Genomic DNA, 12,426 nt, shown 5'->3' with positions numbered 1-12,426 from the left:
AAATAAAGTAGGATGCCTGTCCATAAGCATTCTACCAGCAGCAACATAATTTGCAGCGTTGTCCGTTATGACTTGGACAACATTTTCTGCACCCACCTCCAAAATAAACACATCCAGCAAATCACATAAATTTTTTGCATCTTTGATTTGATGAGTTGCATCAACAGATTTGATAAACATAGTCCCCAAGGGACAACTAACCAAGAAGTTTATAAGGGTTCTCCCCTTTTGGTCAGTCCAACCATCTGACATAACAGTGCATCCTGTTTGTGCCCATGATGCCCTAAAATCCTCCAATCTTTGGGTGCAGTCACGCTTTTCATCTTGAAGAAGCCGGCCTCTGAAATCATGAAGAGAAGGGAGTTTGTACCCCGGGCCAACACTGGCAACAGCATCAAGAGTAGGTTGGAAAAATGGATTATTCCTTATAATGCTGAAAGGAATATCACTCCAGAGGAGAAATTTTGTCATCAACTTGTCAGCTTTTTCTTTTTCAGTTCTTTTCATCATTGAACCGATAGTTGGTTGTGAACCAGGTGTGGTTCGAGGAACAAAATATGATGATGCAGCAAACGGATTGACTGACGCTGCAGTAGAACCTGTGCCACTTGGCCCACTTCCTTCAACTGACCTTTTTAGTTGCCTTTTGAGTTCTTCTTTGGCGTCTCTAGTGTGCTCTAATTCTCCCAATGCTCTCATGGCTTTTTGGATAATTTCAGCATTTGTCTTTAGACAGGGCCCCACATCACGTCCAGGGATTTGTGCAAGGTGGAACTTCAACCTGTACACCCCCCCGAATATTTCCTTTCCACACAACTTGCAATACAAGTTTTGTCTATCATTCGGAGTTTTAGGGTCACCATATTCCCAGAAAGGATCCAATTTCCTTGGCATGTTTGTTTTTGAATTTTGAATTTGCAAACCTATGGAAAAATAAGGATTAGGAAATAGGAATTTAGGATTACATAAATGATAATAGTAAATACAAATTACAATTTAGCATTTGCAAAATTACAAGCTAATTATTTCCAAAATCCCAATTTCTAAACCCAAGTCACCCAACCAAATGCCAAAAAACAATGAAAAATCAAAAAAAATAAACAATGTTTAAAGAAAATGAGAAAATAAAAATCAAAAATTGGTTCTCATAGTCATAACAAATAACCCATCCCAAATCAATGAAAAATTTCCAAAAATTCTTTAAAAACAATGAAAAACAAAGTTTTTATTGAACCAAAACAAAAAAAAATTAATCTACATACCTGGTTTATGGACAAATTGGCGATCTTGGCTTGGATTCCTCCTAAAATCGCTTCGATTCGCTCCCACAACCGACGGCAACCCTCTCCCTCCCTTCTTCTCCTTCTCCTCCGCGGCGGACTGCTGAATGAATAAAAAAAAAATCGTTTTTTCCATATAAAACCCCGCTGCCCGCGCCCCCCGCGATTTTAACCGAAAAAATCGCGATTTTATCGAAAAAATCGCGATTTTTTCGATAAAAATCGCTATAAAAAAATGGGCGATTTTTTCGATAAAAATCGCGCTTTGAATCGGCAAATTTAAAAAATCGCGATTTTCCGATTTTATCGCGATGTGTGCAACACTGGGTTTTCATGCTAATGTGTTGATTGTGATCATGCACTAATTGATCTCGATTGGATCATTATATTGTTTGTCATCTGTCTCAATGCTTTTAGAGTGAAAAAAGGTGGAGGAATCAGCCCACAGGTCCATTTTACTGGTGAAACCTAGTTTGGCAAAATGGGGTCTAAAACCCTCAGTTATGAACAAAGTGTTAGAAAATCAGAAAGGAAGAAAGATTTTCTTATACAGATAAATAGTTGTGATACTTTTATATTTATGTTCTTCTTTTATCTTTTAGTTCATCAAGCAATTACCAAAACAATAGCACAGGGACAACAGATGTAGGCGGACAGCTAGGGCAAAACCCCTATCTTGGGGAAAACCTAGTCAACAATTCTTCCTTCAATAGTTTCTTGAGATAGTCCAAGACTCTTGACCTAGACAAACACTTCCTCCACACCAAGTCAGCCTTCAATCCTTCTTGCAGATGATAATCCTTCAAAAACAACTTCGACCTAGCAGCATCAATTTGCAGTAGCAACAACAGCTTCAACTAGACAAAGAAAACTTCAATCTCTCTTGACACTGCTCACAAGTGAGAGAGAGTTGGCCCAAAATTTCGGTCTTGGTGTCTTCTATCTTCCTCCAAAAACTCGCACTCCTTTCCAGCCTCCTTTTAGCTCTTTTCCAACTTCACACTTTCTAGCTTCCAGCGTCAAGATATTGAACTATGTGAGAGAATGAATTGCTCCAAATGAATTCAAATTGCCTTTGTATATATAACCTTCTAGTGAGGTCAAATTACCCTTCTTGAGGCCGACTTGATCTTCTTGAAGCCAACTTGGTGTGGAGAAGACTAAATTTATTTTTGACTAAAAAACAATTATTTTACATGATTCGAAAGCCCAAGAAGGGTTTCTTTTAATGGACAATGACTCTAATGACTCAGAATAAATCCTAGAAGTCCTCAATGGGGACTTTGACCTACATCAAGGTGACGCAAGCATGAAACCCATGCTTTAATAAGTCACAATAATAATAATATTTTCTTCATTCTTTTGATAAGTACATTTCATTGTGACTCAAATACATTTATGAAGACCGAACCTAGTTACATATTTCAACACTCCCTCTTAACTAGGGAGGTATTCATAAGTACAAGTACAAGGAAGATCTTAAGAACACATGAACCATGAGGAGTTTAGGCACCACAATGCCATGGACTAGATTCCTGACCAGGGAAATCTATCCAAGGTCCTCCAACAATTTAGGCACTCACAATGCCATGGACTAGATTCTTGACCAAGGCAATCTATCAAGGTGGGACTAAGATGGACTAAAGCTTTCAACCTCTCTAGGTACCATCAAGCTTACTTGCTAACCATCAACCCAAGGATCTAGGTGCGTATCTGAGGTCAGAGCTCTATGACCAACACCACCCTCCCTACTTCGGGAACTAGACATCAACACAAAGTGTCGACCAGATGTCCTCCCAGGAAATGTGTCTTACACACAAAGCCTCAACACTCCCGATTATTCCAATCGGTAACAAATCCTCCCCGATCAAACAGATCGGTAACAAATCTCTCTCGTGTAACCTACATGCTATCAAACCTCAAAGAGATTTACTTGTACAAACACAACCCTAATCAGTAACAAACTTTCAAATGTACATAAATAAACACAAACCTCTGGGTCTTCAAAACAACTAGATATTACTTCTCAATTTATCACAGTAGGACTTTCAAACGAATCTTGAAAGAAGATTCCTCAATCATACATTTTCTTTTCGTCCTTCATATGCATCAACATAGATCCGACTTTTTTTTTATTTCAAGACCCCCTCAAAATGCATTCTCCAATTTCTTTCAAGGTGTTCAAAATGACTATTATATGCTATTATATGCGCTCCCTCTCAACTTAGAGAGATTTCTTTTATCCAAGCTCCCTCTCAACTTAGGGAGATTTCTTTCATCCAAGCTCCCTCTTAACTTAGGGAGTTCCACTTCTTTTCTATGACATTGGAGAATCCTTCATGGCTTCCATCCTTCTTATCAGAGTTATCATGACCATCATTATTCACATAACTTTCTTCATCATGCTTATCATATCAACTTTCCGTTACGATCATCTTCACCATCTTGAAGATTATGTACTTGTACAACCTAGAGAGCAAGTACAACCAAATCTATAGAAGCATGAAGTTAACCATATCAAAATCATATAATAACGGAAGCATTCAACTTTATATGTGAAAATTCTATCACTGCAGCAACTGATTTATTTTTCCTACTTATTCCACAATAAGTTATTTATGAAATTACTTCAATAAACATTAAAATAAATATTGTTGCAGATATCACACTTTAATACAAAAACAAACATACGCACAAGCATTAACACATTGACACAGATATTTTGGGCAACAGTTCCCGAAAAAAAACAAGGTGGGAAAACCAGTTCAGCGGGGGAGGATTTGATTATTCAGTAATTTTTTAGTACAATAGGGTGCCAAACTGGCTTGCCCTCGGAGAGAAATAATTCTCCAACACTTCTCCCAATCCCAGCGTCAGCCCGGTTGACCTCTGCGTGGCTCTCAAACCCTCTGCGTCAGCCCCTGCTTGACTGCATCAGCCCTGGGCCTCTCTGCGTCACCCACGCAGGCCCAGCTAGTGACTGTGCAGTCTTCTGCTGCCTTTGCGTCTGCCTAAAAAGCCCTGCATCTGCCTCCGCTGCCTCAACGCTGATCTCCAGTGGTTGATCCCGCCTCTCTGTTCTATACTTGCTGCCTCCTGATTGCTCACCAGACCACTGTTTCAATTTCTCATCTTACCCTGCTCCAGAAATTGAACTGATTGGTCTCCCTCAGTGTGTTCTCCAAGTGACCCTTAAGCCTCCTCTTATACTTTTCTCATTGACAAATCAACAGCTGAGATTAAGTCCCTAATCAACGGCTAAGATAAAATTTGGCTTGATCCATGACTTTTGCACCATTCTAACATAGTTTTATATTAATTCATATTAATATTTTATTTTCCCTAAGTTTAGACTTAAGGACTTCATTAAAAATATTAATTATTTTACTGTCTCCCAAACCATTTAGAATCTGCCCAAACCCTTTCTAGGTATTGGAGATCTCATGTGCCTTAGCCTCTACACCAATTTTCGTGGCTAGAGCACATCCAACGCTACTGCAAATCAACACTCCCTCTTAGCGAGGACTGTGCTCTAGTAATACTCCTCAGTGAGTATCACCCTAAGCATCCGGCATCGGTCCCTGTGTTGATGCTAAGCCTCTCTGCCCAACATCTTCTGCACTACTGCATCCCGTATTGCTGCCCATGGCTCTGCTATTGCCATTGTTGCATCTGTATGACAACTCCCTCTGCATCCGTGCTGCTACTAGTCCTTTCTCCCAACATTGCATCCGCTGCAACTCCCTCTGCACCCTTACTGTTGTCACTCCCATTTCTGCTACTGAAACGAGTTCTTTACCATCCCCATATTCTCCCTGAAGTAGTCAAACTTTGTCCTTCCAAGGGCCTTGGTGAGGATGTCCACCACCTATTCTCCTGTAGGAGTGTAGCTCAACTGTATAGCTCCTCGTTGGACACAATCCCTGACAAAGTGACACTGGATATCAATATGCTTCGACCTATCATGAAACACTAGATTCTCAGAGAGCTTGATGCAACTTTGATTATCGCACATGATCCTGGTCGCGCCCATATTCCTTCTGAATAGGTTAAGCCATATGGCCTCACACGAAGCTGTGGTTGCCACCATATATTCTACCTCAGATGAGCTCAAGGCCACGGACTTCTGTTTCCCACTGCACCAGGACATCATTCCTAATCCAATGAGAAATGCGGCAACCAAAATCCAGCTTTATTATATATAGATAAATGCCAATACAATAGTTGGGAATGACCCTTTGGTCTCCAAACTGAAACAGGAAAACAATCACTACACCTGTGGATTCTGAATGAATCCACCAAGGGGACATGGTTGCTTGCCCAATCTCTCTATATCACTCGAGGGTTTTTGTCCTAGGGCTACCAATGGGGTAGAGAACTGGGTTCTCAACCTCTCATACAAGAAACAAAATCAAAACCAAGATGTCCTCCAACGGTCTCCTCTTTTATAGATTTGATGGACTCCTCTAGAACCTTCTATTTTATTATTATTTTAATCATGCATCATTTTTCCCTTTTTTATTTCAATTAGAATATTCTTTTTAATGTGGGAAAATGGTAAATTGGCCATCATGTCTCCTTAGGTCATTGATATTCTCATGTAACCATCCCATCATGTAGATCTTCTCGTTCCAGTTCCAACGAGTTATTACACTAAGGTGTTCTACCACATATTCCTCCTGGAATGCCACCCTAAGCGTAATTAATTGAGTCAAGCCCACTAATAACTCAGTTTTTTGAAAGTTGTCGAAATGCACCGAAACGAAAGGCAAACTATGTGGATGATGGAATATACCAAGCAAATGTTGTTGGACCTCATAGAAACTCCTCAAAACTCCATTGGGATCCCTGACAACAAACCTCGTTCCTTTATAAAAATTGACCCTAAGAGCAGTCCTAAAAATTGAGCTTAAAAAAAAAAATTGAGCTTTGCTGAAGCGTTTGTGAAGCCTTCCCCTTTAGCACTCTTTGAAAACCCTTGTTGTAGTAAACTTGGAGCATTATTTGAGCAGATCCTGGGAGATATTCTCAACATTATTGAAGGAGACCTGAAGCTTTGATGAAGTAGACCTAAAACCTCTGAAAATCTTTGAAGAACCCCTTTGAAGCATTATTGGACCAGATCTTGAAGAATGAAGAAGTATTGAACATTTATTGAAAAGGCTTGTGGCATTTTTTAGAGAACTGTTTTCCCTATTTGAGAGACTACTTGGATCAACTCCCCATTTGTTGAAGACTCGTTGAACCACAATAGTGATGTTTTTGGCATACTTCTGAAGCTAGCATTCCTATGACATTTGACAAGGATTGGAGATAGTAATATTGTTGCAAACAAAATTTGTTTATGTGAAGAGGAAATGGAAGATCCATTGGTGTAGCCCAGTGAAGTACCCATGAAGTAACTTTGCAGAAGACTCCATGTACAGTTGTGAGAGCAGACCTAAAACCTTAACTGTAGCAGCTTATTGCATAAACCTTGAAGCATTGTTGAAAACAATTGGAGGCATAATAAAATCTGATCTTGGAGACATCCTTGGAGAGTATGATGCATTTGTTAAGCCCATCATGGAGTGTCATTGAAGGAACTTGTTTTGGGTATCATGAAGAGCTTTGAAGACTCCTTCAGTGATTGATAAAGTTGTCATTAATGAGTTAAGTGAGGGCATAGTTGAAGGCAAACTTGAAGATATTGTCAGGGCTTGTTGCAAAAGGCATTGAGGAAGCCTTGAAGAACCATTGAACTTATCTTGAAGAATTGAAGCATAGGGTTGGAGCTCTAGAGGATAGGAGTCCTCAAGAAGATCAAGTTGGATCTTGTGCCAACAGAGAGGGTTGGAGCCCTAGAGGTTGGAGCCTTGTGAAGTCCAAGTTGGTGCTTGGCAAAGTTCAAGTTGGAGCCTAATGGATTGGAGATTGGTGTCTTTATCTAGGGTTTGAGCCCTAAACATTTATTGCATTTAATTTATTGTAAAATAGGATTGGAGGCTTTGATATTTCTCATCAATAAAATTATTATTCTATATTGTTCATTTTTTGTGTTGTTTATAAGTTATCTAAAATTGATAAAATAACAATTGCAAAAGAAATACTGATTCACCCCTCCCTCTCAGTGTTTCGAACAAGCCATAATTCTTTGTACTCCCAACCATATTTCCATTGATAGAGAGGGTCAAGTAGCCTCACCTTCTAGTTGGGCTTTTTTCCCAAAAGGGTTTACCAAGTTATATCATCTATTAAATGTATTTGTGATATTTTATTTTGTCGTTCTCTATTTTCTGCATAATTTTTATTCACATGCATACACTATTAACCAATGAAACATGAATCTCCGATCACTCACGATTAATCACGAGTCAAACTCTGCTCTTCCCTCAAACAATCCGATTCAACTCTGGGCGAGTCAAACTCATGTTGATCGAGTTTGACTCACGACTCACCAATTAATTGCGATTTAGGTGACTGAGGTGATTTTCAACCCTCTACTCGATGAGCACAGGTTTTAACATTCAGGGTTGTTGCATTGTTGGCCACGTGTTTTAGTTAGGTTAAAAATTAAACGTCGGCCTGTAACTTACCTCTCACTGCTCAAACCTGGCAACTCATACGCGGAGAAGGTAATAGAGGCATGGTTTCAGTTTACTCTGCGTAATAGAGGCATAGTGTGAAATGTGCTCTAGAGTTAGCTTCAGCGTGTGCTCTGTCAGAGATTTCAATAGCAAACCATTATCATATCATTTCAACAACAATCAAGAGATTTCAAATATTGTTTGATTACTGATTAGTATGCAGTGCTTTATACACTTTTAGAAGCATATGCTTCTGGTTCTATGTAGTCACTGGTTAGGAGTCAAGACTCAGTACTTTGGATCATGTTTGGACTCAACATATATGAGATACTTATTCATCATGATATTTTGGACATCTATTGATATTATGGATTGTTTGGACATGGCTTTATTGAATATCAATGAAAAATGTTTTTTTTTTATTATTATTATTGAATTCACCAGTTTTTTCCTGATCCGATTAAAACTCTTCGCTCTTTTGCCTTGCCGATTTATTGCCAATTCCGAGTCTGGTAACATTGCTATTAACAATTATCTACAGGTCTAAAAATCTAAAAGGAAATAAAACTGTAATAGTCTAGAATTTCAGATTTTAAATATAATTTTATCAGATTTGTTGTGATGAACTGTCCAGTGGAATGTCCACGACAATTTAGAAATCACTAATGCTAACAAGTTTTTGCGGAGCATATAGTTTGGCAAACTTTTTGTTTGTGTGCAGGTATTAAGTATAGGAGCGAGAGCGGAGCAAAGATCTTTGATGATTTGTCAGGTTGGCTACATCAAATGATCGACTTCTCTTCATAGAAGGTATGACTCCTTCCTCTTCTTTGTGATTTCCTCATATGCATGCATGTTTTAAGATTGGCTTGATTGAAACCTTGGCTGTAACCTTTACCACCTGGACAAGTCTTGGGTAGGCTTGCAAGGTTAGAGTAGTCTACTACTATAGATGAAATTTCCACTTAAACAGAATTGGTGACACCACTGGGGAGTCCCAGTGAGTGCTTTTTTGTAGTCTTTGTCTGAGTTTTTAATAGCATTTGTTTAATCTTCTCAACATTGTATAGTGTCTAGGAGTTGTAAGATAAATTTAGATCTGAAGCGCTAGTGCTAGAAAACTCAAGATATTGGTTTTTCCCTGCCAATTCTCCTTTGCAGTTCAGACCAAAGTGTTGTTTACCTCAACAATGCCATGTCTTCTCTGTAAGAGCATTGTTGGCTCATCAATGCTCAATTACTTCTGTGATAGAGCGTTGAAGCCTCCAACTAGGGTTTTTGGTAGGTTTTCTCCTGCAAATTCTTCATTTTTCCTACATATATTTTTTCCCAATTGGTGCTTCTCTTTAGATTTATTTCCTTGTGTCTTCCTTGTGTAAAACACTCAAATCTACTTCCAATAAGTGGATTTGTTTTCCTTTTCTAGGGTTTTGAATCCTCTTGGGTTTGATTCCCAACAGAGACATTGGGGAACAAATACCTCTCTACCACCATTTTCTTGCTAGCCCTTTTCTTTTTTGTTTGCTTGTGTGTCTGAAAGATTGGATCTTCCCTTTTACTGCATGCTTGCTTGGTGTCGGTATCTTGGTTTTGAGTACGTTTTTTGTGTGTTTCCTTTGGTTTCTTTTGTTGTTTGTTTGTAATTGTGATTCTGATCAACATTGTAGGTTTGAGTGATCAATGAGAGGGTGTAAGGATTGTATTCATATATGCATTTAAAAAATATCCTACCTTTCTTTAATTAGGTTTCATTGAAAAGAAGAGCTTGCATGAACATTTTATGCACTATTTTCCTTGAAGACAAGTCACAAACACCATATTTGTTTCACGCCATACACTTTTGACTTAATAAAGAACCCTTAGAATGAACACAAAATAAAATTTACTCGAGATTTTTCAAGCTAGGGCCTTGGAATAGGGTGGTGAGGTAAACTCTCCAAGACCACAGAAACAAACATAGAATCTTAAGCTAGGGAGGGAAAATCCATTTGCAATTGCACATTGCTTGGGAAGTCCTTCTAACACCAGGGTCAATCACGAGGTCACATTGGGGCCACTAGAGTGATGTACCCTACTTCACTTGGTCTTGGTGGCATTGGTCTGTGTGTATTCAGGGAGTCTCCTTTGATACTGTTCCCCTAGGTCAGGTAGTTGTAGGTGGTAACCTTAGTGGCCGTAATATTAGGGACCTTACATAGGTGATGGTAGTGTTGAGAAATGTAACTAATATCGGTCTTCATAATTGTATTTGAGTCATGAGGTAATGCATTTGTCAAAAGAAAGAAAAGAAAATTTATTATAAAAGAATTTATTTTTATGAGAATAGGTTTCATGCTCTATGTATTTTGTTTCTAGGTCAAGCCTCCATTGAAGGATTCTAGGCTTAAGTCATAAGTCATTATACTTGTCATTATATTCTAGACCCTTCTTGGGAATTTTGTATCAAGAAAGAAAATATTATTTTTGTAACAAAATGTGTCTTGTCCCTCCTCCACCAAGTCGGCTCCTTCAATTGTCTAGTCAGCCTCATGAAGGGATTTGTCCAACTTGAAAGAGACTATAAATCTAAGTTGCACTGAAATGGATACAAGAATGGATACGGATACGGGGTTTGAAACGAATACGACAAATTTTCAAAAAATTTGGATACAATACGGCAAGGAAACAACATATATATATATATATATATATAGATATAGATATAGATATAGATATAGATATAGATATATATATATATATATATATATATATTACCATTAATCTTTTAGAATCTAGATTCTATATCTAAAAATACATAATCATCATCATCAATTCAGCATAAACATTGTCATCATCAATAGTGTTTATTATAACATTCAACATATTCTCATCATCATTAGTAATGTAATCAGAAATGCTACAACCTTTGTGCTTTCGGGTCCAACTACTTCAAGAACATGTCATGCATGGCAGATGGTATCTATCTTCCTTGCATGACAATTAAAAGGCCCATGGGATCATTGGGATATATTGATAAGACCTATTTGAACATTTCAATATTCTCAATGCCAACTTGGTCTCTTGACTATATGCAGGCAAAACGTTGGCTAGAGAGGATTTGTTATATTGGAGGGATTTACGAAATCAAGAGCAAAATCAATGACAATTAACAAAACCTTTACCAAACTGAAAATTATCGCTCAAATAAATATGTTTATGAAGACATTAATCAAACCCTTCTGTTTGTATTTTTGAACATCTATCTTTTTTTGTTTGTATAAATTTTTGAACAAATTTTCATGTGTTTTAACATTTTAAGGGTGGATTCTGATCACGATTTAAATCTGGAAACGGATCCCACAAGGAAGCACTCTATATCAGTTCTCGTTAGAAGGAACACTTGGGAAGCCGTCTATAATAGTAAAAAGAGTTGACTTAGCACCTTGGAAGCCTCTACTACAGTCAAGAAAAAGCATCTAGCATTTTGGGACTAGCTTGAAGTCCTCATCTAACTCAAGTAAGTATTGATATTACTCTTTATGTTTTAGTCATCTAACAATATGTCTTCAGTTTGCAAGAAAAAACAACAAGCTCAATGGAACATCAATCTTTCAATCATGAAAGACAAAGGTATGTAATCTTGAGGTATGTATAACATGTTCATTTGTTAACAGTCTAGCATGAAATGTTTTAAGGTTTAGTTGCTTGTATGATTCTAGGGTTTGCAAGCTTTCATTGTGTCAAAATTGTTAATATATAGGATTGTAAACCCTAGATAGTGTTGAAATGTGTAACTAGGTTCGGTCTTCATAATGTCTAATGTAATCATGATTTTATGTATTTGATGAAAAAATAGAGAGAAATTTTATTATTATTATTTTGAAGCATGGGTTTCATGCTCATAGATATTTTATTTATAGGTCAAGCACCCATTGAGTGCTTATAGGTTTTGTCATTGAGTCAAGAAATCAAACATGTCATTGTCATATGTAAAGACCCTATTGGGAAAATTGTATCATGTCAAGAACAATATTGTAAGTCAAAAAGTGTCATAAGACCCCTCCAAGACAAGTTGGCCTAGCAGTCAAACATGTCGACTTACAGGGAGCAAACAAGTTGGCCTCCTAAGGGCTATTCAACATCCACATGAAGCCTCTATATACCAGATAGTCGACCTCATTGGGAGGACACATAAGCAGCTCATGTAGGAACAAGAAAGAAACTAATAAAGCAAGCGAAGAAGAGGAAGAAGATCGAAGCCATTCAAGTCTGTTTTGGGCCACCTCCATCTTGTGAAAATTCCTCAACCGAAATCCCTACTACAACAACTGATAATGTTTCTTCTATTTGTTAAATTAATCAACCAAATTATTTGCAGTTTCCTACAGCAAATATCGAAACATATACACTGCAGCCTTCACTTAATTAAATATTATGCGGAAACAAGAGACTGAGCAAGAAAGAAAATACAACACAAATGACACCATTATTTTTGGACAAATGTCCCTGGAAAAACCCAATGCGGGAAAACCGGTGCAGCAGATCTGAGGGTTTATTATTATTAAGCAGTAGCAAATTCTGAATACATCTCTGAATACCTC

At 37.8% G+C, this 12,426-nt stretch overlaps 1 protein-coding gene across 1 annotated transcript in view; it reads right to left on the bottom strand.

The window, feature by feature from the left end:
- The window catches only part of LOC149240779 (pentatricopeptide repeat-containing protein At5g10690-like), a 202,923-nt gene that overhangs the window by 5,075 nt on the left and 185,422 nt on the right, over window positions 1-12,426 (bottom strand). The window lies entirely within an intron of this gene.

This window comes from Pinus tabuliformis, chromosome 8 (assembly GCF_031772625.1).
Source record: "Pinus tabuliformis cultivar Carrire ecotype Pingquan chromosome 8, CPIR1, whole genome shotgun sequence".
In the NCBI taxonomy this organism is placed as follows: Eukaryota; Viridiplantae; Streptophyta; class Pinopsida; order Pinales; family Pinaceae; genus Pinus; species Pinus tabuliformis.
The sequence above is the reverse complement of the archived record's forward strand: the minus strand, read 5'-3'. Positions and strand labels throughout refer to the sequence as shown.